The sequence below is a fragment of the Callithrix jacchus genome, chromosome 9 (genome assembly GCF_049354715.1).
Source record: "Callithrix jacchus isolate 240 chromosome 9, calJac240_pri, whole genome shotgun sequence".
Classification (NCBI taxonomy): domain Eukaryota; kingdom Metazoa; phylum Chordata; class Mammalia; order Primates; family Cebidae; genus Callithrix; species Callithrix jacchus.
The window spans coordinates 23,679,335-23,704,783 of record NC_133510.1 but is presented as its reverse complement, the minus strand read 5'-3'; the positions used below and the strand labels follow the sequence as shown (position 1 = coordinate 23,704,783).

Here is a 25,449-nt window from a genome sequence, read left to right as displayed (position 1 = left end):
AAGGAAAGTAGGGCAGCTAAGGAAAAAACACACTTGTTCCTTAATCGAGTCGATTAAATAGTATTGAGTCCAATTGGCATAGTCATATTGATGAAACAACTTTTATAACTATGAAGGTCTACTAAAAAATAAAGCCTCAGAATTGTGATGCAATGTCATGAACACTTCTTCATTTTTTTCCCATTGTAAAATACAAATCATGAAAGCAACCTTTTACCAGAGTGTAATATTAAAGCAGCAGCTTTGGAAAGGTGCTCTTGTCAGGACATTAGTAGTTTTCAAGGCTGTGCAGTAATATTTTGGAACTGTGCATACATTAGTGTTCTGGTGCAGCATGATACAATAATGTGTGAAAAGGTGTAAGATCGCACCTTGTTTAAATTTGCAGCTTTTGTGCATAATCCCACAGTGAGCTCTTGACAGATTTTTACTGTTAATAGGAGAAAAAAGTTTATAGAAGCCTACAGATTGGGGCTTGCTGTAAATATCTGACAATGAAAATAAGGTTTTAAAACAATTGCATGCCATCTTTTTTGAAAGATTAAAATGGTTATGTTAAGTTTATATTAGGTATAATATTTTGCAAATCAAGTTATGGTTAGTTTTACCCAGTGGACGCTTCAGCATACACATACATAGTCATCTAAAGGAAAAATGTATATTTGCTCTATTTAATATTTGCAGGGTATGATTGAAAAGTACAGAGTTTGATTTTTGAAAACAACGATTGCACCATAATTTATGCATTCATATTAATGTTGTTTTCAAAATTGTCACCCAGAGAAGCAAAACCTCTTTTCCAATGATGCCATTGTTCAAAACATTTTGGAAAAACTTCCTCTCTCAAAATTGTCTTTTGAATTGTTTGCAAGCCTGACTAAAACATCCAACTCATTACTCTCTAATCACATTTTATACCAAGATTCATCATCTTTTTTTTATTCACCAGAATTGGCTATAAATGTCTCTCTGAAATAATGAAAATGGCTAAAATTGACTTTCAAATTATGAAATTTGTCACCATTGAGGATATTTAGAAGCGTGTCTGCCTGCCTGTATGTGCACAGACTTAGAAAACAGTTTCAAATGAAGAGAAAAATACTGTGAATAATGGCTGATCTTTAAGTGAGTAGTGTTCTGAGATGACCATGAACACGGTAAAATACATTTGAACTTAGGTGACAAGGTGCGTTTGTTTAAAAAAGTCATATTATCTTTTTAAGTGTACATTAATTTTTACAACATATACAAAGAAAATGTGAGTACATCTTTTGGAATGCAAGGCCAAAAGCCTTACATAATTAGCAGTGTACTTTATTATTAAAACAATTAAAGGATTAAGCAACTACAGTGCTAATCCTATGTTGGCAGATTCTTCAGATAAGGTCCTTACATGGGAACATCTCTGTATAATTTTATTTAAATACTGCCATTGACTGTCTGAGCTGTAAGTATGTGTATTCATCAGCATCTTACATGATTCATATTAATTTTTATGTCATTTGAAGGCACTAGTAGGTTGGTAGCACTTGGAATTTTCATTTCAGTTCACCTCTTCATATAAATAATTGATCCAGTTTTCAAAACTATTAGTAGTTTTTAAATTGTTTTCTTAGCCATCAGTAAAGAACCTATATGGTTACATGGGCTTGAAATGTAAAATAACTGGAATGGATTCCAAATGTTTTCTTGATTTAAGAACTCTGTGGTCATTCAGTGTTTATGTGTTGAATGACTTATGAGTAAAATGAAAATGAAGTAGGACTAAGTTAATATACATATCCAAAAGTTCACCATTTCCTCCCACTTTGAACATCTTTATTGTGTTTCTTCTTAATATGTAGGAAATCCCAAATATAATACAACATTATTGACTGTAGTCCTCCTATTGTACGTTAGATCTCTAGATGTGGACATCCTACATATCTGCAACTTTATATCCTTTGATCTACATCTCCCCATTTCCTCTCACCCCTCCCCGTATCTATTAGAAAGTTAATTCCCCATTCCCCTTCCCCAGCCTCTGCCAACCACCACTCCACTTCCTGTTGCTATCAGTTGGACTACTCTAGGAACCTCATATAAGAGGAATCATACAATATGTGTCCTTTCATGACTGGCTTATCTTAGCATAATGTCTTTAAGATTCATCCATGGTTGTATCATACATCAAAATTTCCTTTCTTTTTAAGGCTGAAAAATGTTCCACTGTACACATATGTATATATCACATGTTGTTTATCCATTTATCTTCAATAAACACATGGGTTGCTTCTTTTTTTTTTTTTTTTTTTTTTTTAGTTTTTTATTGGATTTTAGGTTTTGGGGTACATGAGCAGAGCATGCAAGACAGTTGCGTAGGTACACACATGGCAGTGTGCTTTGCTTTTCTTCTCCCCTTCACCCACATTTGGCATTTCTCCCCAGGCTATCCCTCCCCACCTCCCCCTCCCACTGACCCTCCCCTTTTCCCCCAATAGACCCCAGTGTTTAGTACTCCCCTTTCTGTGTCCATGTGTTCTCATTTTTCATCACCCACCTATGAGTGAGAATATGCGGTGTTTCATTTTCTGTTCTTGTGTCAGTTTGCTGAGGATGATGTTCTCCAGATTCATCCATGTCCCTACAAACGACACAAACTCATCATTTCTGATTGCTGCATAATATTCCATGGTGTATATGTGCCATATTTTTCCAATCCAGTCTATTATCAATGGGCATTTGGGTTGATTCCAGGTCTTTGCTATTGTAAACAGTGCTGCAACGAACATTCGTGTACATGTGTCCTTATAGTAGAACAATTTATAGTCTTTTGGATATATGCCCAGTAATGGGATTGCTGGGTCAAATGGAATTTCTATTTCTAAGGCCTTGAGGAATCACCACACTGTCTTCCACAATGGTTGAACTAATTTACACTCCCACCAACAGTGTAAAAGTGTTCCTTTTTCTCAACATCCTCTCCAGCATCTGTTGTCTCCAGATTTTTTAATGATCGCCATTCTAACTGGCGTGAGATGGTACCTCAATGTGGTTTTGATTTGCATCTCTCTGATGACCAGTGACGATGAGCATTTTTTCATATGATTGTTGGCCTCGTATATGTCTTCTTTCGTAAAGTATCTGTTCATATCCTTTGCCCACTTTTGAATGGGCTTGTTTGTTTTTTTCCTGTAAATCTGTTTGAGTTCTTTGTAAATTCTGGATATCAGCCCTTTGTCTGATGCGTAGACTGCGAAAATTTTTTCCCATTCTGTTGGTTGCCGATCCACTCTAGTGACTGTTTCTTTTGCCGTGCAGAAGCTGTGGAGTTTCATTAGGTCCCATTTGTCTGTTTTGGCTTTTGTTGCCAATGCTTTTGGTGTTTTGTTCATGAAGTCCTTGCCTACTCCTATGTCCTGGATAGTTTTGCCTAGATTTCCTTCTAGGGTTTTTATCGTGCCAGGTCTTCTGTTTAAGTCTTTAATCCATCTGGAGTTAATTTTAGTGTAAGGTGTCAGGAAGGGGTCCAGTTTCTGCTTTCTGCACATGGCTAGCCAGTTTTCTCAACACCATTTGTTAAACATGGAATCCTTGCACCATTGCTTGTTTTTGTCAGGTTTATCAAAGATTGTATAGTTGTATGTATGTTGTGTTGCCTCTGGTGCCTCTGTTTTGTTCCATTGGTCTATATCTCTGTTTTGGTGCCAGTACCATGCTGTTTTGATTACTGTAGCCTTGTAGTATAGTTTGAAATCCGGTAGTGTGATGCCCCCCGCTGTGTTCTTTTTGCTTAGAATTGACTTGGCTATGCGGGCTCTCTTTTGGTTCCATATGAAGTTCATGGTGGTTTTTTCCAGTTCTGTGAAGAAAGTCAATGGTAACTTGATGGGTATAGCATTGATTCTGTAAATTACTTTGGGCAGTATAGCCATTTTCACGATATTAATTCTTCCTAACCATGAACATGGAATGTTTCTCCATCTGTTTGTGTCCTCTCTGATTTCGTTGAGCAGTGGTTTGTAGTTCTCCTTGAAGAGGTCTCTTACATTCCTTGTGAGTTGTATTCCAAGGTATTTTATTCTTTTTGTAGCAATTGTGAATGGCAGTTCGTTCTTGATTTGGCTTTCTTTAAGTCTGTTATTGGTGTAGACGAATGCTTGTGATTTTTGCACATTCATTTTATATCCTGAGACTTTGCTGAAGTTGCTTATCAGTTTCAGGAGTTTTTGGGCTGAGGCGATGGGGTCTTCTAGGTATACTATCATGTCATCTGCAAATGGAGACAATTTGGCTTCCACCTTTCCTATTTGAATATGCTTTATTTCTTTTTCTTGGCTGATTGCTCTGGCTAGAACTTCCAGTACTATATTGAATAGGAGTGGTGAAAGAGGGCATCCTTGTCTAGTGCCAGATTTCAAAGGGAATGCTTCCAGTTTTTGCCCATTCAGTATGATATTGGCTGTTGGTTTGTCATAAATAGCTTTTATTACTTTGAGATACGTTCCGTCGATACCGAGTTTATTGAGGGTTTTTAGCATAAAGGGCTGTTGAATTTTGTCAAATGCCTTCTCTGCGTCAATTGAGATAATCATGTGGTTTTTGGTTTTGGTTCTGTTGATGTGGTGAATTACGTTTATAGACATGCGTATGTTGAACCAGCCTTGCATCCCCGGGATGAATCCTACTTGATCATGATGAATAAGTTTTTTGATTTGCTGTTGCAATCGGCTTGCCAATATTTTATTGAAGATTTTTGCATCTATGTTCATCATGGATATTGGCCTGAAGTTTTCTTTTCTCGTTGGGTCTCTGCCGGGTTTGGTATCAGAATGATGTTGGTCTCGTAAAATGATTTGGGAAGGATTCCCTCTTTTTGGATTGTTTGAAATAGTTTTAGAAGGAATGGTACCAGCTCCTCCTTGTGTGTCTGGTAGAATTCGGCTGTGAACCCATCTGGACCTGGGCTTTTTTTGTGTGGTAGGCTCTTAATTGCTGCCTCGACTTCTGACCTTGTTATTGGTCTATTCATAGTTTCAGCTTCCTCCTGGTTTAGGCTTGGGAGGACACAGGAGTCCAGGAATTTATCCATTTCTTCCAGGTTTACTAGTTTATGTGCATAGAGTTGTTTGTAATATTCTCTGATGATGGTTTGAATTTCTGTGGAATCTGTGGTGATTTCCCCTTTATCATTTTTTATTGCATCTATTTGGTTGTTCTCTCTTTTATTTTTAATCAATCTGGCTAGTGGTCTGTCTATTTTGTTGATCTTTTCAAAAAACCAGCTCTTGGATTTATTGATTTTTTGAAGGGTTTTTCGTGTCTCAATCTCCTTCAGCTCAGCTCTGATCTTAGTTATTTCTTGTCTTCTGCTGGGTTTTGAGTTTTTTTGATCTTGCTCCTCTAGCTCTTTCAATTTTGACGATAGGGTGTCAATTTTGGATCTCTCCATTCTCCTCATATGGGCACTTATTGCTATATACTTTCCTCTAGAGACTGCTTTAAATGTGTCCCAGAGGTTCTGGCACGTTGTGTCTTCGTTCTCATTGGTTTCGAAGAACTTCTTTATTTCTGCCTTCATTTCATTGTTTACCCAGTCAACATTCAAGAGCCAGTTGTTCAGTTTCCATGAAGCTGTGCGGTTCTGGGTCGGTTTCTGAATTCTGAGTTCTAACTTGATTGCACTATGGTCTGAGAGGCTGTTTGTTATGATTTCAGTTGTTTTGCATTTGTTGAGCAGTGCTTTACTTCCAATTATGTGGTCAATTTTAGAGTAGGTGTGATGTGGTGCTGAGAAGAATGTGTATTCTGTGGATTTGGGGTGGAGAGTTCTGTAAATGTCCACCAGGTTTGCTTGCTCCAAGTCTGAGTTCAAGCCCCGGATATCCTTGTTGATTTTCTGTCTGGTTGATCTGTCTAGTATTGACAGTGGAGTGTTAAAGTCTCCCACTATTATTGTGTGGGAGTCTAAATCCTTTTGTAAGTCATTAAGAACTTGCCTTATGTATCTGGGTGCTCCGGCATTGGGTCCATATATGTTTAGGATCATTAGCTCTTCTTGTTGTATCGATCCTTTTACCATTATGTAATGGCCTTCTTTGTCTCTTTTGATCTTTGTTGCTTTAAAGTCTATTTTATCAGAGATGAGAATTGCAACTTCTGCTTTTTTTTGCTCTCCATTAGCTTGGTAAATCTTCCTCCATCCCTTTATTTTGAGCCTTTGTGTATCCTTGCATGTGAGATGGGTTTCCTGTATACAGCAAACTGATGGGTTTTGGATTTTTATCCAATTTGCCAGTCTGTGTCTTTTGATTGGTGCATTTAGTCCATTTACATTTAGGGTTAATATTGTTATGTGTGAATTTGATACTGCCATTTTGATGCTAAGTGGCTGTTTTGCCTGTTAGTTGTTGTAGATTCTTCATTATGTTGATGCTCTTTAGCATTCAGTGTGATTTTGGAATGGCTGGTACTGGTTGATCCTTTCTATGTGTAGTGCCTCTTTTAGGAGCTCTTGTAAAGCAGGCCTGGTGGTGACAAAATCTCTGAGTACTTGCTTGTTCACAAAGGATTTTGTTTTTCCTTCACTTCTGAAGCTCAGTTTGGCTGGATATGAAATTCTGGGTTGAAAGTTCTTTTCTTTAAGAATGTTGAATATTGGCCCCCACTCTCTTCTGGCTTGTAGTGTTTCTGCCGAGAGATCTGCTGTGAGTCTGATGGGCTTCCCTTTGTGGGTGACCCAACCTTTCTCTCTGGCTGCCCTTAGTATTCTCTCCTTTATTTCAACCCTGTTGAATCTGACGATTATGTGCCTTGGGGTTGCTCTTCTTGCAGAATATCTTTGTGGTGTTCTCTGTATTTCCTGCATTTGAGTGTTGGCCTGTCTTGCTAGGTGGGGGAAATTTTCCTGGATGATTTCCAGAAGAGTATTTTCCAGCTTGGATTCATTCTCTTCGTCCCCTTCTGGTACACCTATCAAACGTAGGTTAGGTCTTTTCACATAGTCCCACATTTCTTGGAGACTTTGTTCATTCCTTTGTGCGCTTTTTTCTCTAATCTTGGTTTCTCGTTTTATTTCATTGAGTTGGTCTTCGACTTCAGATATTCTTTCTTCTGCTTGGTCAATTCGGCTATTGAAACTTGTGCTTGCTTCGCGATGTTCTCGTATTGTGTTTTTCAGCTCCTTTAATTCATTCATATTCCTCTCTAAGGTATCCATTCTTGTTATCATTTCCTCGAATCTTTTTTCAAATCTTTTTTCAAGGTTCTTAGTTTCTTTGCATTGATTTAATACATGATCTTTTAGCTCACAAAAGTTTCTCATTATCCACCTTCTGAAGTCTAATTCCGTCATTTCGTCACAGTCATTCTCCGTCCAGCTTTGTACCCTTGCTGGTGAGGAGTTTTGGTCCTTTCTAGGAGGCGAGGTGTTCTGGTTTCGGGTGTTTTTCTCCTTTTTGCGCTGGTTTCTTCCCATCTTTGTGGATTTGTCCGCTGGTCGTCTGCGTAGTTGCTGACTTTTCGATTGGGTCTCTGAGTGGACACCCAGAATGTTGATGATGAAGTATTTCTGTTGCTTGGTTTTCCTTCTACCAGTCTAGCCCCTTTGCTGTACGACTGCTGAGGTCCGCTCCAGACCCTGCTTGTCTGGGGTGCACCTCTAGCAGCTGTGGCACAGCGAGGGATGCTACCAGTTTCTTTTTCTGCTATCTTTGTCCCAGGATGATGCCTGCCTAATGTCAGTCTTTTGGATATAGAGGGGTCAGGGAGCTGCTTGAGGAGACAGTTTGTACTTTATAGGAGCTTAATTGCTGAGCTGTGAGCTCTGTTGTTCATTCAGGGCTGTTAGGCTGCTATGTTTGATTCTGCTGCAACAGAGCTCATTAAAAAAACCCTTTTTTTTTCTCAAATGCTCTGTGTTGAGGGGTTTGGGCTTTGTTTTTGGATGTCCGTTGAGGTCCTGCCCAGCTAGGATGCAGACTAGACACTGTTTGCCTGCCGAGGCTCCGCCCTGCTGTTGTGAGGCTCGCCCTGGCTCTGCTGTTCTGCTGTGTTCTCCACCACACCCTGCGGTGGAGTCTCTCTGTTGTAGTGGGTTTCCTCGGCAACGGCTGGCTGCGTCAGCAATGGGCGTGTATCTCAGTTGGGGCGGGTTGCCTCGGTAATGGTGGATGCCCCTCCCCCTCAGAGCATCTCGGGCCGTCTGCACAGGGCTTGTTTGAAATCGCGGTTTTGTTCGTCCCACTGGGCCACCCCTAACGCTCTGTCCCTGCAATCCCCTGGGCTGGCCCACTGTCCAAGTCTAGCTCAGTCTCAAGTCCAGCCCTCTGACGTCTCCGGTTGCCGGTTCAATGGGGCACCCGGACAAGCGCACCCTTTGGGGAGCGCTGGGTAGGGCCGGCCACCACCACCCCTGCTGCCGGCTTCACCGGGCAGAGGTTCTGCCTGGCGTCCTGCGTCTCCTCTTCACTTGGGAATTTCCCCATTCCGTGGGCAACAAAGATCAGTCTGGAAATGCAGCTCAGACTCACCTCTCCGCGGACACAATGAGAGCTCCAATCCTGGGTTGTTCTCTCAGCGCCATCTTGAGTCCTTCCGGTTGCTTCTTAAAAAAAAAAAGAAGAAAGAAAGAAATGTTTGCCAGAGAGACTTAGGTGAGTAGTTTTTCTTTTCTGAGTATTAAGAAGAGCAGACTATTAAAAAGAGGTAATTTTGCTGTGGTCAGTTTTTGTACCATCTTTGTAATGTCTGACTTCTAGCTTTACTGTACAATAGGGATCAAATGTCTATATTTTAAGAATGTCATTGGTAGCTTTTCGAAAGTTGACAGATTTAAGTGTAAACCAGTGTTTGAACACGAAGCTCTGGAACACGCTTTTGTAACATCACCTTTCAATATAGGTAACTCAACAGTTGGAGACTATAGACTTCTTGTTTATCATATATATGATTTATATACACTAATCTGTGTTACAGTAATTATCTTATCCTGGTTTACTACCTGTGCTAAAATTTCTTTATTTTCTGGCTTTATACTACCCTTTTTTTTCTCATCAGAATGCATGTATTTGACTTTTCTAAAAATTTTAAAGCACAGGGTTTATGTGGCACTTGTTCCAAACTTATAGGTACTTTGTTCTTTTTAAGATGTTGGTTTATATTAATGAAAGTGGCTAATTTGTTTTTGTAAAGTTTTGCTTTCTTAAAGGGGGGGATCAATTTTGAGGGACTAAATCAAACTGAACATGCACTATACCTTTAGGCTTTTGATGAATTGATGTTACTTATTAATTGCCATGGATTGACAACAAATGCCATATTTGAAATTCTATTGAGAGAAAATATAATAATGTGATATTGTTCATTTGTGATATGGTAATCTTTCATCAACAATTTCTAAAATCTGTTTCAGATTAGAAAATAAAACCCCAGCATGCTTTTTCCCCACTGATAAACATATATTTAGAAAGACCGTATTTTAAAGACGTCACAGTACTGCTAATCAAAAGAGTTAAGAGTTTTAGTGTGCAGGAGTTAGGCTAGTAAGTAATGTTTACATAATCCTGATAAACATTCCCCCATGACTGAATTTTGAGTGGAAAACTTGGTTTCTTAAAAGGCTCTAAGTGGAAGAAAAAATATTACAGCCTGTCTTCTTATTGTGTATAGTGTGTGTGTGTGTGTGTGTGTGTGTGTGTGTGTGTGTTTAGATCCAGCTTAATACCAAGTAATGCCAACATCTGGCAGAGAGATGAAGATCTGGGAATTTGTTGCTTGAAACCCTGGGACAAAGTGTTCTGATCTGACAGGCAAACATAGCCACGGACTTGAACTGAAATCTTCAGGGGCAGAAACGTCTTAAGTGTCTGGAAAATTGGCGTGTTGAGTCACCATGAAGGCAGTAAAACAAAACTAATTTTAAGCATGTCAAAGTTCAGTGATTCCCTCTGGAATTCAAACTCTTTTTTAAGAGTCTCATGTGTCAGTGAAAATGGTCAAAATAGATGCACTGTTAACAATGTTTTGAATGCTTTCCCTTCAGAACAGCCACCCAAGCTGGGATTAGCATGAGGAACTGCAAGGCTGGCACTTCAGCATCTGGCTTAAAAATATTTTAAAGGCCAGGCGTGGTGGCTCAAGCCTGTAATCCCAGCACTTTGGGAGGCCGAGGCGGGTGGATCACGAGGTCAAGAGATCGAGACCATCCTGGTCAACATGGTGAAACCCCGTCTCTACTAAAAATACAAAAAAATTAGCTGGGCATGGTGGCGCATGCCTGTAATCCCAGCTACTCAGGAGGCTGAGGCAGGAGAATTGCCTGAACACAGGAAGTGGAGTTGCGGTGACCCGAGATCGCGCCATTGCACTCCAGCCTGGGTAACAAGAGCGAAACTCCGTCTTAAAAACAAAAACAAAAAAAACACACAACTCTGCTTGGAGTGTGAAACAGCATATTCCTACAACAGTGAAAGACAAAGCGTTTTCCTTTGCCACGAGGAAGAACAGTCTAAGAAAGGTAGACTGAGTTCTGCTATATACATACTTTTGGTGAAGCAGTAAATGGTGTTGGATTTCAAATGTGAACCCAGTGCTTATCAGGACTTGATATATTCATTCCTCTTCCCCCTCATTAGTTCTTTATCTCCTTGTTCTTGCTTATGGTCCTGTATTGGTCCATTTAATATGCTTTACTTACTACTGTGCTTCAAAGGACTTTTGTGCATTTTTGCCTTAAAAACTTTGGTTCAGGCCAGGTGTGGTGGCACATGCCTGTAATCCCAGCACTTTGGGAGGCCAAGGTGAGTAGATCATGAGGTCAGGAGTTCTAGACCAGCCTGACCAACACGGTGAAACCCAATCTCTACTAAAAATACAGAAATTAGCTGGATGTGGTGGCGTGCGCCTATAATCCCAGCTACTCAGGAGGCTGAGGCAGGAGAATCACTTGAACCCAGGAGGTAGAGGTTGCAGTGAGCCAAGATTCATACCACTGCACTGCAGGCGACAGAGTGAGACTCTGTCTTAAAAACAAAACAAAACAAAGCAAAACAAAAAAACTTTGGTTCACATATTACTTCTAACATTCCAAATCCATAATTTATCATTTTGCATAGGTTGAGAATTTTTTTTTTACCAAATACCAGCAAATGACTGTAGTGAACATTGCTTTGGTGATAAATGTGAGAGGGATGTTGAGGACTATCATGCTTGGTATAGTAAACAGAGGTTAAAAAAACCTGGCAAAGTCTGCTCTAGGATGACTAGAATCTTAAGCCCTTCCCAGAAAGCTGGTTTTAGGTACTGCCACAAGCAGGAAAAATTTCTGTGTAAGGGCCCAATTCAAGTCAGTTATAGATCAGTTGCCTTGGGTTTTACCACAAATGTAAATCACAGAACCCACCATACAAAGTCATCTGTACTTTTCCCATTAACTAGGCCCTGCACTCCAAGCATGCACAAGCCAGCATGAATGGCTACCACCCAGGCAGCCACCCTGGCATGAAGACAGAAAGAAAGAAGGAAGGAAAGAAAGAGATACTGGGTTTTTGTTAGTTTGATGGTTCGTCTATCTTGGTTGGCTTTGGGATGAAAAGAATGCGGGTAAGCCTTCTTCATCTGGTATTTTGAATGTGGCCGCTCTTTTGGTATTTTGTTATTTTTAAAATCTTTTGGAGGGGTGATATCATTATTTAGCTATGTGTTTTAGAGACCTAGTGCTAATGTTTAAGTTAAAAGAGGCGTAAAGGAATATGAAAGTATCATGCTTCAAGTAACAGTTAGCAAATGAGCAATGGACAATAGAAAGGAAATGAGAGGGTTTCTCCATTCTGGTTTTGGATATTTATATGGATTTTGGAGCTTTTCATATGCCTCCCACAAACCCACACAACACCATTGAAGAAAAATATGGTGTGTGTATCAAATACAGCCTGAATTTCCATGAAAGCATTCCAAGAGAAACTGTGAACTGCCCATGTAGCCATTTTTTTTCCCTGAACTTTGCTGTGTAAGTGGAAAAAAATTGCTGTTTGGGTTTCGGCTGCAGTTGGGCAAGCTGGTTTCATTCCTGTTTCAAAATGTGCTTGTATGGTACTAATGGTTATCTTTAAAGAAAATGCTTTGTAAAAAAAAGAGTAACAGCCTCATTTACTTTATCATACATCGAAGGAAAATGGTATGAAAAGTACTATAAAAGCAACCTATTTCCTTTTTCACCCCTGACTGTTCAATGCCCATCTTGAGAACAATCTTGGGAAATCACAAGGCAAAATTCCAAGACACAATTCTTTTCCTTGATTAAGAACTCCACACAAGTTCATTTTGTTGTTGTTGTTGTTGTTCCAGAGACTCTCAACATGGGCTTTCCTGCTCTCTTTTGCTTCTGCATTAGTGACCACAATCTTTCCAAGAAGCTTCCAGGAGAAAGGCCCCCTCATTTTTTTTTTTTTTTTTTTTTTTTTCAAAAAGGAGTGAGATTAGAATGACTGTGGAACTAATACTACGAGAAATAGTGAGTGGAATTGAGTATAGATAACTTAGAAAAAGATTTTATTATGGCAGATTTGCCAAGTAAACAAATAATTAGAATTATTTTATTTATTTATTTATTTTTGGAGAGAAGGAAAGAAAAAAAGGAGTGAAGGAGAGGAAGCAAGAGGAACAAAAAGAGGGAGAGAGAACGGAAATGTTGCTTTATTCTAAAAAATGGGTATTAATAATGGCCAATCAATATTTCATTTAAACCTATGAGTAGGTGTGATGTGGGATTAACAAGAATGTATATTCCTGACACAATTCTTTTCCTTGATTAAGAACTCCACACAAGTTCAAACTGAAATCTGAATCTGTTCTAGGTGCCATGGGTACTTTTCTTGCTCTGCATATTGACAGACTATTAACCCAAAGAAAGCTGAGTTACAGGACAAATGGTCTCTCCTCTCTTCACTGCATCATCTGTTCTGTGTCATTGTTTTGCCACCCAAATGTGGCAAAGCAGCAGGCTGAATGTATGAAGTCTGCCATCAACTACATTAAGACTTGTGAACCCAAGAGAGGTTGCTGTGAGGGCTTCTACGCTGATTTTACCTTCTGTCTCTGTGGGCAGTACTGAGTGAACTTGAAAGTAGATGTCTTTAAACATCACATTAAAAGCTAGAAAATGTTTTGGGTGCAGTTGTGGACTATGTTTCTTAGTCAGGAATCCCAATGTGTAGTTAGCAAAGCTTGAGAGAAAAGTCAGCCCCAGCTGACGTGGAAGAGAAAGTTAAAGCATTGTAGCCATTAGAACCTTGTTTGCGGGTAAGTGGTGTGCTGCTGCCTCACCTAGGGATGGCAGGAACGTGGCCAACTTGCCACCTGAAAATGGATAAATGTTAAGGGGATAGATGTAACAGAAGATGGCAACTTTTTCACTACTTGACAATTCTTTTTATTAAGTGATCTAGAGGCAAGAATTCCTAAAGTGCCTGGCAAGATGGAAGCCTGAAGATTTTTTTCAAGTGAAATCGCCATCAACCTTAATTGTAGGCCTTAGCTCCTCTCTTTATTCCTCTTTCCTCAGATCCTTACTCTTCTGAAGAAGGCATGCTTTCTCTAGGCCTTGGGTTTCTTCCAGGCACAGTTGTGGGATAATTAAACAGCTTCCCACAAGCCCACTTAGGCCCCCAGGAAAGGACAGAACCTCCCACCCCCGAACAGATTTTACCACGTGCCTGTCTCTCCCACACTCTCCCTCTCACTTGGCAAATGTGGGCTTGGAAACTTGCCCCCTCTTCAGTCCAATATTTGACTCCAATACCTGGCTCTGATAGTTGAACGAGTACACTGAGATCTACTGAAGGAAATGATTCCAATTTCTTCATCAGATTCATTTAGGAAAAAGGAGTTGAAGTAACTGAAAATCTGAGTGCAAACATCACTGCTCTCCTCTTTAAGAGATTTGGACATGTGCGTTGGCATAAAAAGTAACTTTAGGCCCAAGGGGTTTCACATTGGTCCTTTAAGTTAGACCTTCAATGCAAACTATTTTCCATACTTGCCATGAAGAACAAATTACCTTTAGTTGCTTGCCCAGAAGACAAATGATACATTAATACAATAAATATAGTTTTCTGGGAAATTATTCTGTCCTGTCTTTAACTTTCTATTATAACATTTTAAAAATATAAAATCCTTGACATCTCTAAGGGATTAAAATTAACTTGTGATGCTTTTTGGATTCTGTGTAGACTTAGGATAATGCTGCTTAATGGAAATCACCTAACATCACCTTCATGCTTCGGAAGACAATCTGGCTTTATTTAGAGTGGACGGTGTTAAGAGTCTGGGTAAGTGTGGAGTTGGGGTTACAGGAGGATTTTAAAATACTTACATTTGTTACTTATGAGAAAATAAAAGGTTAGGTATTGATCATCTTCAAAATTAAATGTGAAAATTTCTAGTTAGCTCCAACTACTGAGGATTTAGTAATATTTTGTAGATTTTTTTTTTTTTGAGACAGGGTCTCACTCTGTCATGCAGGCTAGAGTGCATTGGTGCCATCATAGTTCACTGTAACCTTGCACTTTTGGGTTTAAGCAGTCTCTCTGGCCTCAGCCCCTCAAGTAACTGGGACTACAGGCACACACAACCACACCTAGCTAATTTTTATCTTTTTTTTTTTTTTTTTTTTTTTTGAGAGACAGGGTCTTGCTGTGTTCCCCAGGCTGGTCTTGAATACTGGCCTCAAGTGATCCTCCTACCTTGGCTCTCAAAGCACTGGGATTACTGGGGAGAGCTACTGCTCCCTGCTTTGTAAATCTTTTTGTGACACATTGATTAGATATGCATTGTATCTGGGAACCTGGCAACTCGTAACAAATAAATAATAGGACATGGCCTATAGTATAAAGGGTTGAAGAATTTTTTTTAACCATAAGTGAAAGCAAATATTTTAAGTCACACTTGAATAGATCCATGATGATTCATTCAACTGTCTGCATTTTTTTCTCTTTTTAAAAGTCCACATCTTTTGACAATTTAACAAACAAAAAACTAAATGTTTTAATTTTGTTCCAGGTAATAATAGTCATATAGTTTTCCTCTACAGTGTTTCAATTGGGAGATAAAGATGTTCTCCAATCCTGCTACGGAAGAAGGATGAGCATTCTATCCTCATCTTCTGTTCCTTGGGTTTGGAACGTACTGAATCCTAATGTTGTCTGGACTCTAAAGTTCTCTTGAAAGTTTTTGTCTTTGGGGAAAAAAAAGAGGACACTGGGTACTATGAACCTGATGGGTAGAGGCATTTATTCATCTTCTGGCAGCTGTGTCTTGAGTAAAGCAGACATTAGAAGTTGTGATGATGACAATCTCTTTGAATGAGCTCCACTATTCAGTATTCACCGTCTTTCCGTTGGAGAAATATCTCCAGAAGTTGAATGTCAGCTAAACAGAGGTAATTTTTGTTGCTCTGGAATAGCTCTACCTTAAATGGAATCTTAAGAAGGATTTTAACTTGCATATTTTTAAAATGAAGAAATGAGCTATTTAATATATTCAAAGAATATTAGGGAATTAGGGAAACATTTTTTCTACTTCTTCTTGCAAATCCAGCCTCCTCATATTTTTATGGCCCTTTCAATGAATATTCATAAAATATCCTGTTGATATTTACCTTTTGGTTTTTATAAAAGAGCCATTGATGATATTTAGAGAATGTAATGTAGTTTAGTTTTGAAAACTTAAAATTATAAAGAAACATTTTCCTAAGCTTTTAAATTTAACTTTTGTTGTCGGACAAATGAAATGAGACATAAATCTTCTATTGGTTCTACTTTCAGATTATTTGGAGATCTACAGTGTTTTCAAAGACTGACTCACAGGTATAGTGGGGTGCAGGGAGCTAGGCTCATCAATGCAAAGCTTTAATCAACTGTTTTGATCAAATTTTCATTTTAGCAAATCAGAACTTTAAATAATCTTTAGAATTCTTTAACATTAGAGCCAGAGAATACTGATTACATGGACTGATAGAATAGTGAAAACTTCCAGTGTCTTACCACAGGGCTGTGTGCCTGACCATGGTATATAACTCACTGTCCCCATGAGCACCTGGCTGGTGGAATGAGCACGTTTGAAGAGCTTGCCAGCCTGGAATAAATGAGCAGTATGCTGTTTGGCAGCATCAGGGTGCAAATTCATCTTAGCTGGGGGGAAAGGAAGGTCATTGCTACTTGGATAAACATGAAGTCTACAGAAATGGAGATGGTGAAGAAGTGGTTTCCCCATATTACAAGGGAAAGAACGAGTTTAAGGTTTTAAGGGACGCAGTATGGGTTAACATTGAAGTGTTGGTGACATTGCTTAGGCAATGCCTGAAACTAGAATGGTGTTGGGTCACATTAACAGAAACTGAACATCTGGAGAAACAGCTGTATTAGCAATGCGGGCTGAAACTACGCTGTTACATGCTAGGAGTCTTACTTTTAACTAGCTTTAAGTCATTGCTTTAAAGAATTATAGAGGATAGTGACCAGAATGCTGAGGGGCTTGAGAAAGATCCAGAAGAGAGGCCAGAGGGGGCACCGTAGCTTCCAACTGAGAAAGACTTGTGGACATCAGTGTACCTAGATTTCTTCCTTATGCAATTTTTAGAAGGAGTCAGGTATGGTGAACTCAAAGGAGGAGCCTCCCATTTTAACTGCTTCAGATTGGAGTGGGCTTTCATTAGAAAGAGTGCCCTTTCTGGACATTTTCCACACAGGCTAAATTAATTACTTGGTGGGATTTTAGAGAAAAAACTCACATTTCGGGTAGTGGTTGGACCAGGTTACTTCTAAGTCTTCAGGTTTTGAGAATCTTGAGTTTCACATTATCTACTGAAAGGCATTGGGACCCACGTGCAATGGCTCATGCCCGTAATCCTAGCATCTTGGGCAGCCAAGGTGGGAGGATCACTTAAGGCCAGGAGTTCAAGACTGGCTTGGGCCACGCAGAAAGATCTTGTCACTACAAAAAAAATTATAAAAAGTAGTGCCTGTGGTCCCAGTTATTTGGAAGACTGAGGTGGGAGGATGGCTTGAGCCTAGGAGATTGAGGCTGCAGTAAACTATGATGGCACCACTGCATTCCAGTCTGGGCAACAGATAGCCTGTCTCAACAACAACAACAACAAATAACAACAACAACAGAAAGGTATATGGATTGTCAGTTTATCTGTTATATATGTTGCATCTCAAAACATTTATAAAAATTGAAAAGGCCTGCAGGGAAAAAAATATTGGCAGGAGACATGTACTAAATATATGTAAAATGTGGCTGCTTGAATACCCACATGTTTTTGACAGATGGAAAAAAGGAAGACAAGCATTTTAGGGTTGAGGGGAGGGGTGATAAAAAACATTTTTAATCACATTATAGGCCTTAGTGTGGAAAAGAGCATAATAGTAATAGTTAATTTTTGATACCTCTTAGATATCAGACATTTATTTCTAGGTGCTCTTTAGATACATTTTTTTCCCCTAGTCATCACAACAAATGAGAAGCGAACTTGTTATTGTAAGCATTTTACAGATAAAAGAAAATCAATTACAGAGTAGTTGCCACACAGAAAGCCAATGGCAGAGAAACTGGGAATTGAAGTCTTTCTGGTCTAGTCATTTTCTTCTACACCACCAAATTTTTTTAACTTCTAAACAATTTGTTGGCTGGGAGCAGTGGCTCACACCTGTAATCCCAGCACTTTGGGAGGCCAAGGAGGGTAGATCATGAGGTCAGTAGTTCAAGACTAGCCTGGCCAAAATGGCGAAACCCTGTCTCTACTAAAAATACAAAAATTAGCCGGGTGCAGTGGCAGGCACCTGTGATCCCAGCTACTTGGGAGGCTGAGGCAGAAAATTGGTTGAACCAGGGAGGCAGAGGTTGCAGTGAGCCAAGTTCATGCCACTGCACTCCTGGGTGACAGAATGAGACTTTGCCTCAAAAAATAAAAAATAAAAAAAATAAACTATTTGGACAGTTCTGTGCTCCTAATGCCAATTCTAAACTACTCATATCCTAATGTGAAATACTGATAAAGTTATTTTAAATAGCCTCCAAGATGGAAGTTTTGATTATGAGGGCTAGAAAAATCTTGGAATTATTCATGTAAGTTGAAGAAGCCAAAAATTCTCCAAATGTTACTTTAATCATCTGGCCTGTTTTCATTATTGTCTGTTGGGATGTGGTATTCACATTCTCCTGGCTTTGTTCTGCTGTGATATATTCTTAGTGTTCTGTTGAATAACTTGTGTTTTCTTCTTCTATTTTGCTTGAGCCCATCTTCACTTTTCTATGCAGACCATTTTCCCAAGACCTAAATGCTCTTATTCCTTTCTCCATCTGGCCGAATCTTGTAAATCCTCCCTTAAATTCCCACTCCTGAATCAACTTTTTCTAGCCCTCAGAGTCTCTCACCCCTCCGAATACAAAAGTATTTATTGTCCATATGTTTTTAAAAAACGATATTTAGTAGAGGGTTTTATGTTATTTAATTTTATTATTTACTTATGTTTTATTTCTACCTCCAGATTTAAACTTTTGGGATTCAACTTTAAGCAAAACAGTGAGTTGAGAAGAATACAAATTATTAAGGCTATCATAATTTGATGGAAAAAGGTCTTGAGCGTTCACTAGGAAATGATCTCAGAAACTTTTTTGACATAGTTTTCTAAAGGAAAACAAGGACTGTTTGTTATGATGCATGTACAATGTTAATTCCCATGGGAAAATGTAATTCGATTTCTTTAAGAGCATTATTTTATCACAAGTCATTCAACAATAGTTAGAAATCCCAACACACATGCAGACATGGACACACACACCTAGACTCTCCATAGTCCAAATGTCTGAAGGTGTTTAGCTGTGATTTGTTGTTTTCTAGAAGAAAGAAGCAACAAATGCTGTGTTCCTAATTAATATGATTTAAGACAATGTCAGCTAGTAAAGGTGGCAAAGTGATTCAAGATTATCTCCAATAAGGCATCTTATTTCTGTGACTCATTTTTAATTCAGAAAAATGTGGTCCTTGACCTCAAAAAGTTTATAATTCTTTGAATGAAATTAAGAATAGGGAAAAAGTCTTTAGAAAATTCTGCCTTCCTAGTAAACCAAATGGAAACAATCAGGGACAAGTAACAAGATTAATGAGTCGAAGGGACTGACTTATGCAAAAAGATTACACGAACTAAATATATACAGCTTGGCTAAATGAGTACTACGGTAAAAGACATGATAAATAGCCAGATTTACTCTTTGTTAAGGCTTTTGAGACCCAGGACTCTCCGTACAGGCAAAATGATGTTTATCAATAATATAAACATTGCAAATTTCTCACAGCACTTTTTTTTTTTTTTTTTTTTTTTTTTTTTTTGAGACGGAGTTTCGCTCTTGCTACCCAGGTTGGAGTGCAATGGCGCGATCTCGGCTCACCGCAATCCCCGCCCCCTGGGTTCAGGCAATTCTCCTGCCTCAGCCTCCCGAGCAGCTGGGATTACAGGTACGCGCCACCATGCCCAGCTAATTTTTTGTAATTTTAGTAGAGACGGGGTTTCACCATGTTGACCAAGATGGTCTTGATCTGTTGACCTCGTGATCCACCCGCCTCGGCCTCCCAAAGTGCTGGGATTACAGGCTTGAGCCACCGCGCCCGGCCCTCACAGCACTTTTAAGTGAGCAGCATATACAAACTTGAAATGTAATGGACAATACAAATATAATTCATCTCTGTCTTTGTGACATAAGGTATATCTGATTCAGCACGTTTTTCTTACATTAAGAATGACTTTAAAAGAATTTGGAAAAAGCGCTTTGAAGACTTCACATATTGTTCTGAGAGGGAATTACTAAAGAAAATGCAGAAAGTGTGTTCATAAAATGAGCTGTATGTGTGCAGTTTAAAACATGAAAATGCGGCCGGGCGCAGTGGCTCGCGCCTATAATCCCAGCACTTTGGGAAGCCGAGGCGGGTGGATCACGAGGTCAAGAGAACGAGACCATCCTGGTCAACAAGGTGAAACCCCGTCTCTACTAAGAACACAAAAATTAGCTGGGCATGGTGGTTGCGCGCCTGTAGTCCCAGCTACTCAGGAGGCTGAGGCAGGAGAATTGCTTGAACCCGAAAGGCAGAGGTTGCAGTGAGCCGAGATTGTGCCATTGCACTTCAGCCTGGGTAACAACAGCGAAACTCCATCTCAAAATAAATAAATAAATAAAAATAAAACATGAAAATGCTTAGGAATACTAATTTATTTCCAGTTTAGGCTCATTGGAGCCACACGATTGTCACTTGGTAGCTAAGTGTTCCACAGCTCACATGAACAATTAGGTAAGGTGGGTATTGATGCCATGAGCTTACGACCATCATAGGAAAGTGACCTATGTCGACAGGAAACTTTGTTAAGAGACCGAGAGGCTGCATGATTGTTCATGCAACCTTAAATACAAAGGAGTCCTTTGTCCTTACAAACTAGAATGTTGGTAAAATACACAAGTACTCATTTGCTTTAGTTTTGATTAACAAGACTGCCCTCATAATTAGCATCTCATCTGAGAGGAAAACTTATGGTGCATTTACATAACTGAATTAAAGGAAAAGAGAATGGTGATGCCCAAAACGAGGTTTAGTTTCTGGGGTGAGTGATTTAGAAAAGCCCATAAAAACTGAAAGAGAAAATTGCCATAGAGCTAAATTAATTCACCTGGTGTTTTCACTTTCCAGAAAAATTCTACACATTATTATCCTCTTTTGTATTGTTTTGGGTAAAATAAAAAGAAACATTCTCTTTAAAACACAGTTTTCTTTTGGAAGACTAGGAAAGCCTAAAGCTTTTGAAAGGAAAATTGAAGAGTCTATCTAAAATGCGTCTCTCATTAGTCAACAAACAAATGGTTTGATGAAAATAAGTGTCATTTCACAGGGAAATAAGTATCCTTGTAACTGAACTGGAGTCATCCTAAACATTGTTTTAACGTTATTTTCACTCTAAGACACTGCGGGAGTGATGGTAGGGAAATATGTTTTTTATTTGTGTATTTATATTTATATATGTATATTATTTATATACTTACATGCATATGCTAAGCAACAGGCAGATAAACTTGACTTGTCATTTAAAGACTATTGATATAAGTAACATACATATATCAGTGAGATAATTTAGAACAATCTTTTATTCACAATACTCTTAAATTTCAAGTGTGCTTATATAGTGTTTCATTAATCCACATTTAAAGACACATTCCACACAAATTAAAAGTAGTATTATAAAATGAAATCATAAATGAAGACATTCTGAAATATACTTTTTCTAGAATGAAAAATTTTGAAATACCTACTTTTTGGATGTACTTGGCTTATAAATATACTGGACAGATTGAAATTGAATTTCAATAAAAAGGTGTTAACATTTTCATTTCTTAGGAGATCTAACATTCCACACTGATCATCAGCTTCATCTTCACTCTAGTGTATATTGGCATGTGTAACAGTGATAGTAGTGGGGAGAATGCCATTTCTGGTAATGCTGAGTGTCAACATTTCAAAGACAAAAAAAACTGTAAGTAAAATTGTTCTTAATATGTTGTCATTGCCAGATGAAAGCTGTCCTGATTTCCCCATTCTTTCCTCTGGTGAATTATACTTATCTTTCATTCTGTGTCAAGAGAAACTGTCATTTAAGGGCAATTCTGTTCCTATGCTGGTATATTTCTTTTGTTTATGTTCTTTCTTTTCCCATATGGGAATCTTTCTCAATGTGTGAGTGTACAGTGTATGCATGCATAAATGGCAGCACTAGCTACTTCTTGTTGCCTTAAGAGTTGTTGTTGTTGATAGGTATTGCATAGGATGGTTACTGATGGGAAGGACCATTTCCCTCTACTGGCTGAAATTAAAGATAATTCTTCTATTCACGTGTCTTGTTTTTCCTTCTTAAAGTCTTTTCTCCTACAAGGCTTTTGATGACTATATTAACTATTATGATTATGAATAATCAGAGTTCTCCCAGATCACATTAGGCAAATGCATCAAAGGGTGTTTTAAGAATTAATTTTAATATAGCTCAGAATTCAGGTAAATTTAGGTACCATGCTAGCAGATGAGCCAGACTGCACTGAGACCCTTGAGCACAGAAGCAAGCCCAGTGTTGAGAAAGCAGCATGGCACCATGGTTCAGCAGGTGGGCACCAGTGCCAGACCACTCCCATCTACATTTCTCCCCTGGATCTCTGCTAGCTGTGGGAACCTGGGCAAGGCTTTTTAGTTGTGTCTTTGTATGTTTGTTATCCTCTTCTAAAAATAGGAATTGTGTAGCTCTGAGAATTAAATGAGTTACTACTATTCAGGTTCTTAGAATTCTTTTTTAAAAAACATTGTTTATTTTAAATTTTTGTGGGTCCACAGTAAGTATATATATTTATGGAGTATATGAGATGTTTTGATATAAGCATGCAATGCGTAATAATCACATCATGGAAAATGGGGGTATTCATCCCCTCAAGCATTTATCCTGTGTTACAAACAGTCCAATTATACTCTTTTATTTATTTTTAAATGTACAATAAAATCATTATTGACTATAGTCATTCAGCTTGGCTGTCAAATACTAGGCCTTATTCTTTCTGTTTTCTTGTACCCATTAATCATCCCTACATCCTGCCAACCCCCCACCCCAATTATTCTTTCCAACTTCTAGTAACCATCTTTCTACTCTTTATCTCCATGAGGTCAATTGTTTTGATTCTTAGATCGCACATATAAGCAAGAATATGCAATGTTTTTCTTTCTGTGCCTGACTTATTTTACTTAACATAATGACCTCCTGTTCCATCCATGTTGTTGCAAATGGCAGGATCTCATTTATTTTTTATGGCTGAATAGTACATCATTATGTATATGTATCATATGTTCTTTGTTGATTTATCTGTTGATGGACACTTAGGTTGCTTCTGAATCTTGGCTATTGTGAAAAGGGCTGCAACAAACATGGGGGCGCAAATATCTCTTTGATATACTGATTTCCTTTCTTTGGGGTATGTACCCAGCAGTAGGATTGCTAGATCATATGCTAGCTCTATTTTTAGTTTTTTTGAAGACCCTCCAAACAGTTCACCATAGTGGCTGTACTAATTTATATTCCCACCAAGAGAGTATGAGGGTTCCCTTTACTCCACATCCTTGCTGGCACTTGTCATTCCCTGTCTTCCATATAAAAGTCATTTTCAACTAGGGTAAGATGATATCTCATTCTGGTTTTGATTTGTCTTTATCTGATGATCAGTGATGTTCAGCGCCTTTTCAGATGCCTGTTAGCCAGTTGTGTGTCTTTCTTTGAGAAGTGTCTATTCAAATCTTTTTTGAACTCCTTATATATTCTGGTTATTAATCTCTTGACAGGTGGGTAGCTTACAAATATTTTCTCCCATGCTATGTGTTGTCTCTTCACTTTGGTGAATGTATCCTTTGTGGTACAGAAGCTTTTTAAGATGATGTGATCTCATATGTTCATTTTTGCTTTGGTCGTCTGCTTGTGGAGTGTTATCAATAAATTTTTGCTCAGTCTAACGTCTTGGAGAGTTTCCCCAATGTTTTCTTACAGTAATTTTATAGTTTGATGTTTTAGTTCTAAGTCTTCAATTCATTTTGATTTGACCTTTATATACGGTGGGAGGGATCTAGTTTCATTTTTCCAAATAGGGATATCCAGTTTTCCCAACACCATTTACTGAAGTGACTGTCTCTCTTCCAGTGTATTTCTTGGCACCTATGTTGAAAATGAGCTCACTGTCGGTATGTGGACTTGTTTTTGGATATTCTATTCTGTTCCATTTGTCTATGTGTCTGTTTTTTTTGTTTGTTTGTTTTGTTTTGTTTGCCAGCACCATGCTGTTTTAGTTACTGTAGCCCTGTAGTATAACCTGAAGTCAGCTAATCAGGTTCTTAGAAATTTGCCTATGCTTAATACATATCAAATAAGAATGAACTATTATGGTTTTTAAAAATTAATTCTGCAGGGTTGGGTGCAGTGGCTCACACCTGTAATCCCAGCACTTCGGGAGGCTGAGGTAGGTTTGAGACCAGCCTTGTCATTTGAAGTCAGGGTTCGAGACCAGCCTGGCCAACAGGGTAAAACCCTATTTCTACTAAAAATAAAAAAATTACCTGGATGTGGTGGTGGGTGCCTACTTGGGAGGCTGAGGGAAGAGAATCGCTTGAACTTGAGAGGCGGAGGTTGCAGTGAGCTGAGATTGCTCCACTATACTCCAGTCTGGGCGACTGAGTGAGACTCTGTTTCAAAAAAACAGAATAAATATATGAATATTCCTTTGATATTTCCCAGTGTAAGATTTTGTGCACTTTTTCTTTTCATACATTTTTATTGAAATTATAATACGTGCAAGTATTGTCTTAAGGACTTCAGATTTGTGGGTGCATTCCACATACCATTCAAGAAGTCTCTGTTCTTAGGTGAGTTATTTCATCTCTCTTTAGCTCATTTTCCTTGATTGTAAACAGTTGTTGCAAAGATTAAATGAGGTCATATATATTTATGTAAAGTGCTTAGCTAGTGCTTGGCCAAAGTAAGCACTTAATAGGTGCTGCCTTATTTTCTAGTATAGGAGGTAAAACACGTATAAACAAATATACAAGGTAGGAAATGACACATACAATAAGAGAGATGAGATGTTAATAGACTGGATTGGAAAAATGTGGCACATATACACCATGGAATATTATGCAGCAATCAGAAATGATGAGTTTGTGTCGTTTGTAGGGACATGGATGAATCTGGAGAACATCATCCTCAGCAGACTGACACAAGAACAGAAAATGAAACACCGCATATTCTCACTCATAGGCGGGTGATGAAAAATGAGAACACATGGACACAGGGAGGGGAGTACTAAACACTGCGGTCTATTGGGGGGAAAAGGGGAGGGCCAGTGGGAGGGGGAGGTGGGGAGGGATAGCCTGGGGAGAAATGCCAAATGTGGGTGAAGGGGAGAAAGGAAGCAAAACACACTGCCATGTGTGTACCTATGCAACTGTCTTGCATGTTCTGCTCATGTACCCCAAAACCTAAAATGCAATAAAAAATTTAAAAATAAAAGAGAGAGAGATGAGATGTTAATTACTGTGCATACTTCTAATGGGACAGCAATAAGGTGTGGAAGGGAGTGGTCAAAGTTACCACGGAGTTGGCATTTGACTTACACATTAAAGATTGCATGGAATTTAAACATGCCAGGATGCAGAGAAATGGCATTTCATGTAGAGGGAACTATGTGGATGTGAAAGAAGACTCAGAGTTAAGAAATTGGGATATTTAATGGGAACAATGAGAAGTTCAGATAGCCTAGGAGGTATCCATTCATACTGTCAATGGAGAAAATAATGAGAAATGGAGCTGGAAGAGTAAATTGGAACCAGATAATTGGAGTCCATCAAATTTG

At 38.7% G+C, this 25,449-nt stretch overlaps 1 long non-coding RNA gene across 8 annotated transcripts in view; it reads left to right on the top strand.

The window, feature by feature from the left end:
* LOC144577867 (uncharacterized) overlaps nt 1-24,948 on the top strand; it is a 48,484-nt gene extending 23,536 nt beyond the window's left edge. For 2 of the 8 annotated variants that reach the window (XR_013522644.1, XR_013522643.1), the window contains exons 2-7: nt 14,208-14,306; nt 15,801-15,842; nt 18,528-18,562; nt 21,419-21,554; nt 23,745-23,785; nt 24,771-24,948. This is a non-coding gene — a long non-coding RNA (uncharacterized LOC144577867). Of the gene's footprint in view, nt 1-11,408; nt 11,581-14,207; nt 14,307-15,800; nt 15,843-18,527; nt 18,563-21,418; nt 21,555-23,744; nt 23,786-24,770 lie in introns of those variants that run through there. The other 6 variants (XR_013522648.1, XR_013522649.1, XR_013522646.1 and 3 more) reach the window with 4 other exon arrangements.
* Nucleotides 24,949-25,449: the final 501 nt, after the last annotated feature.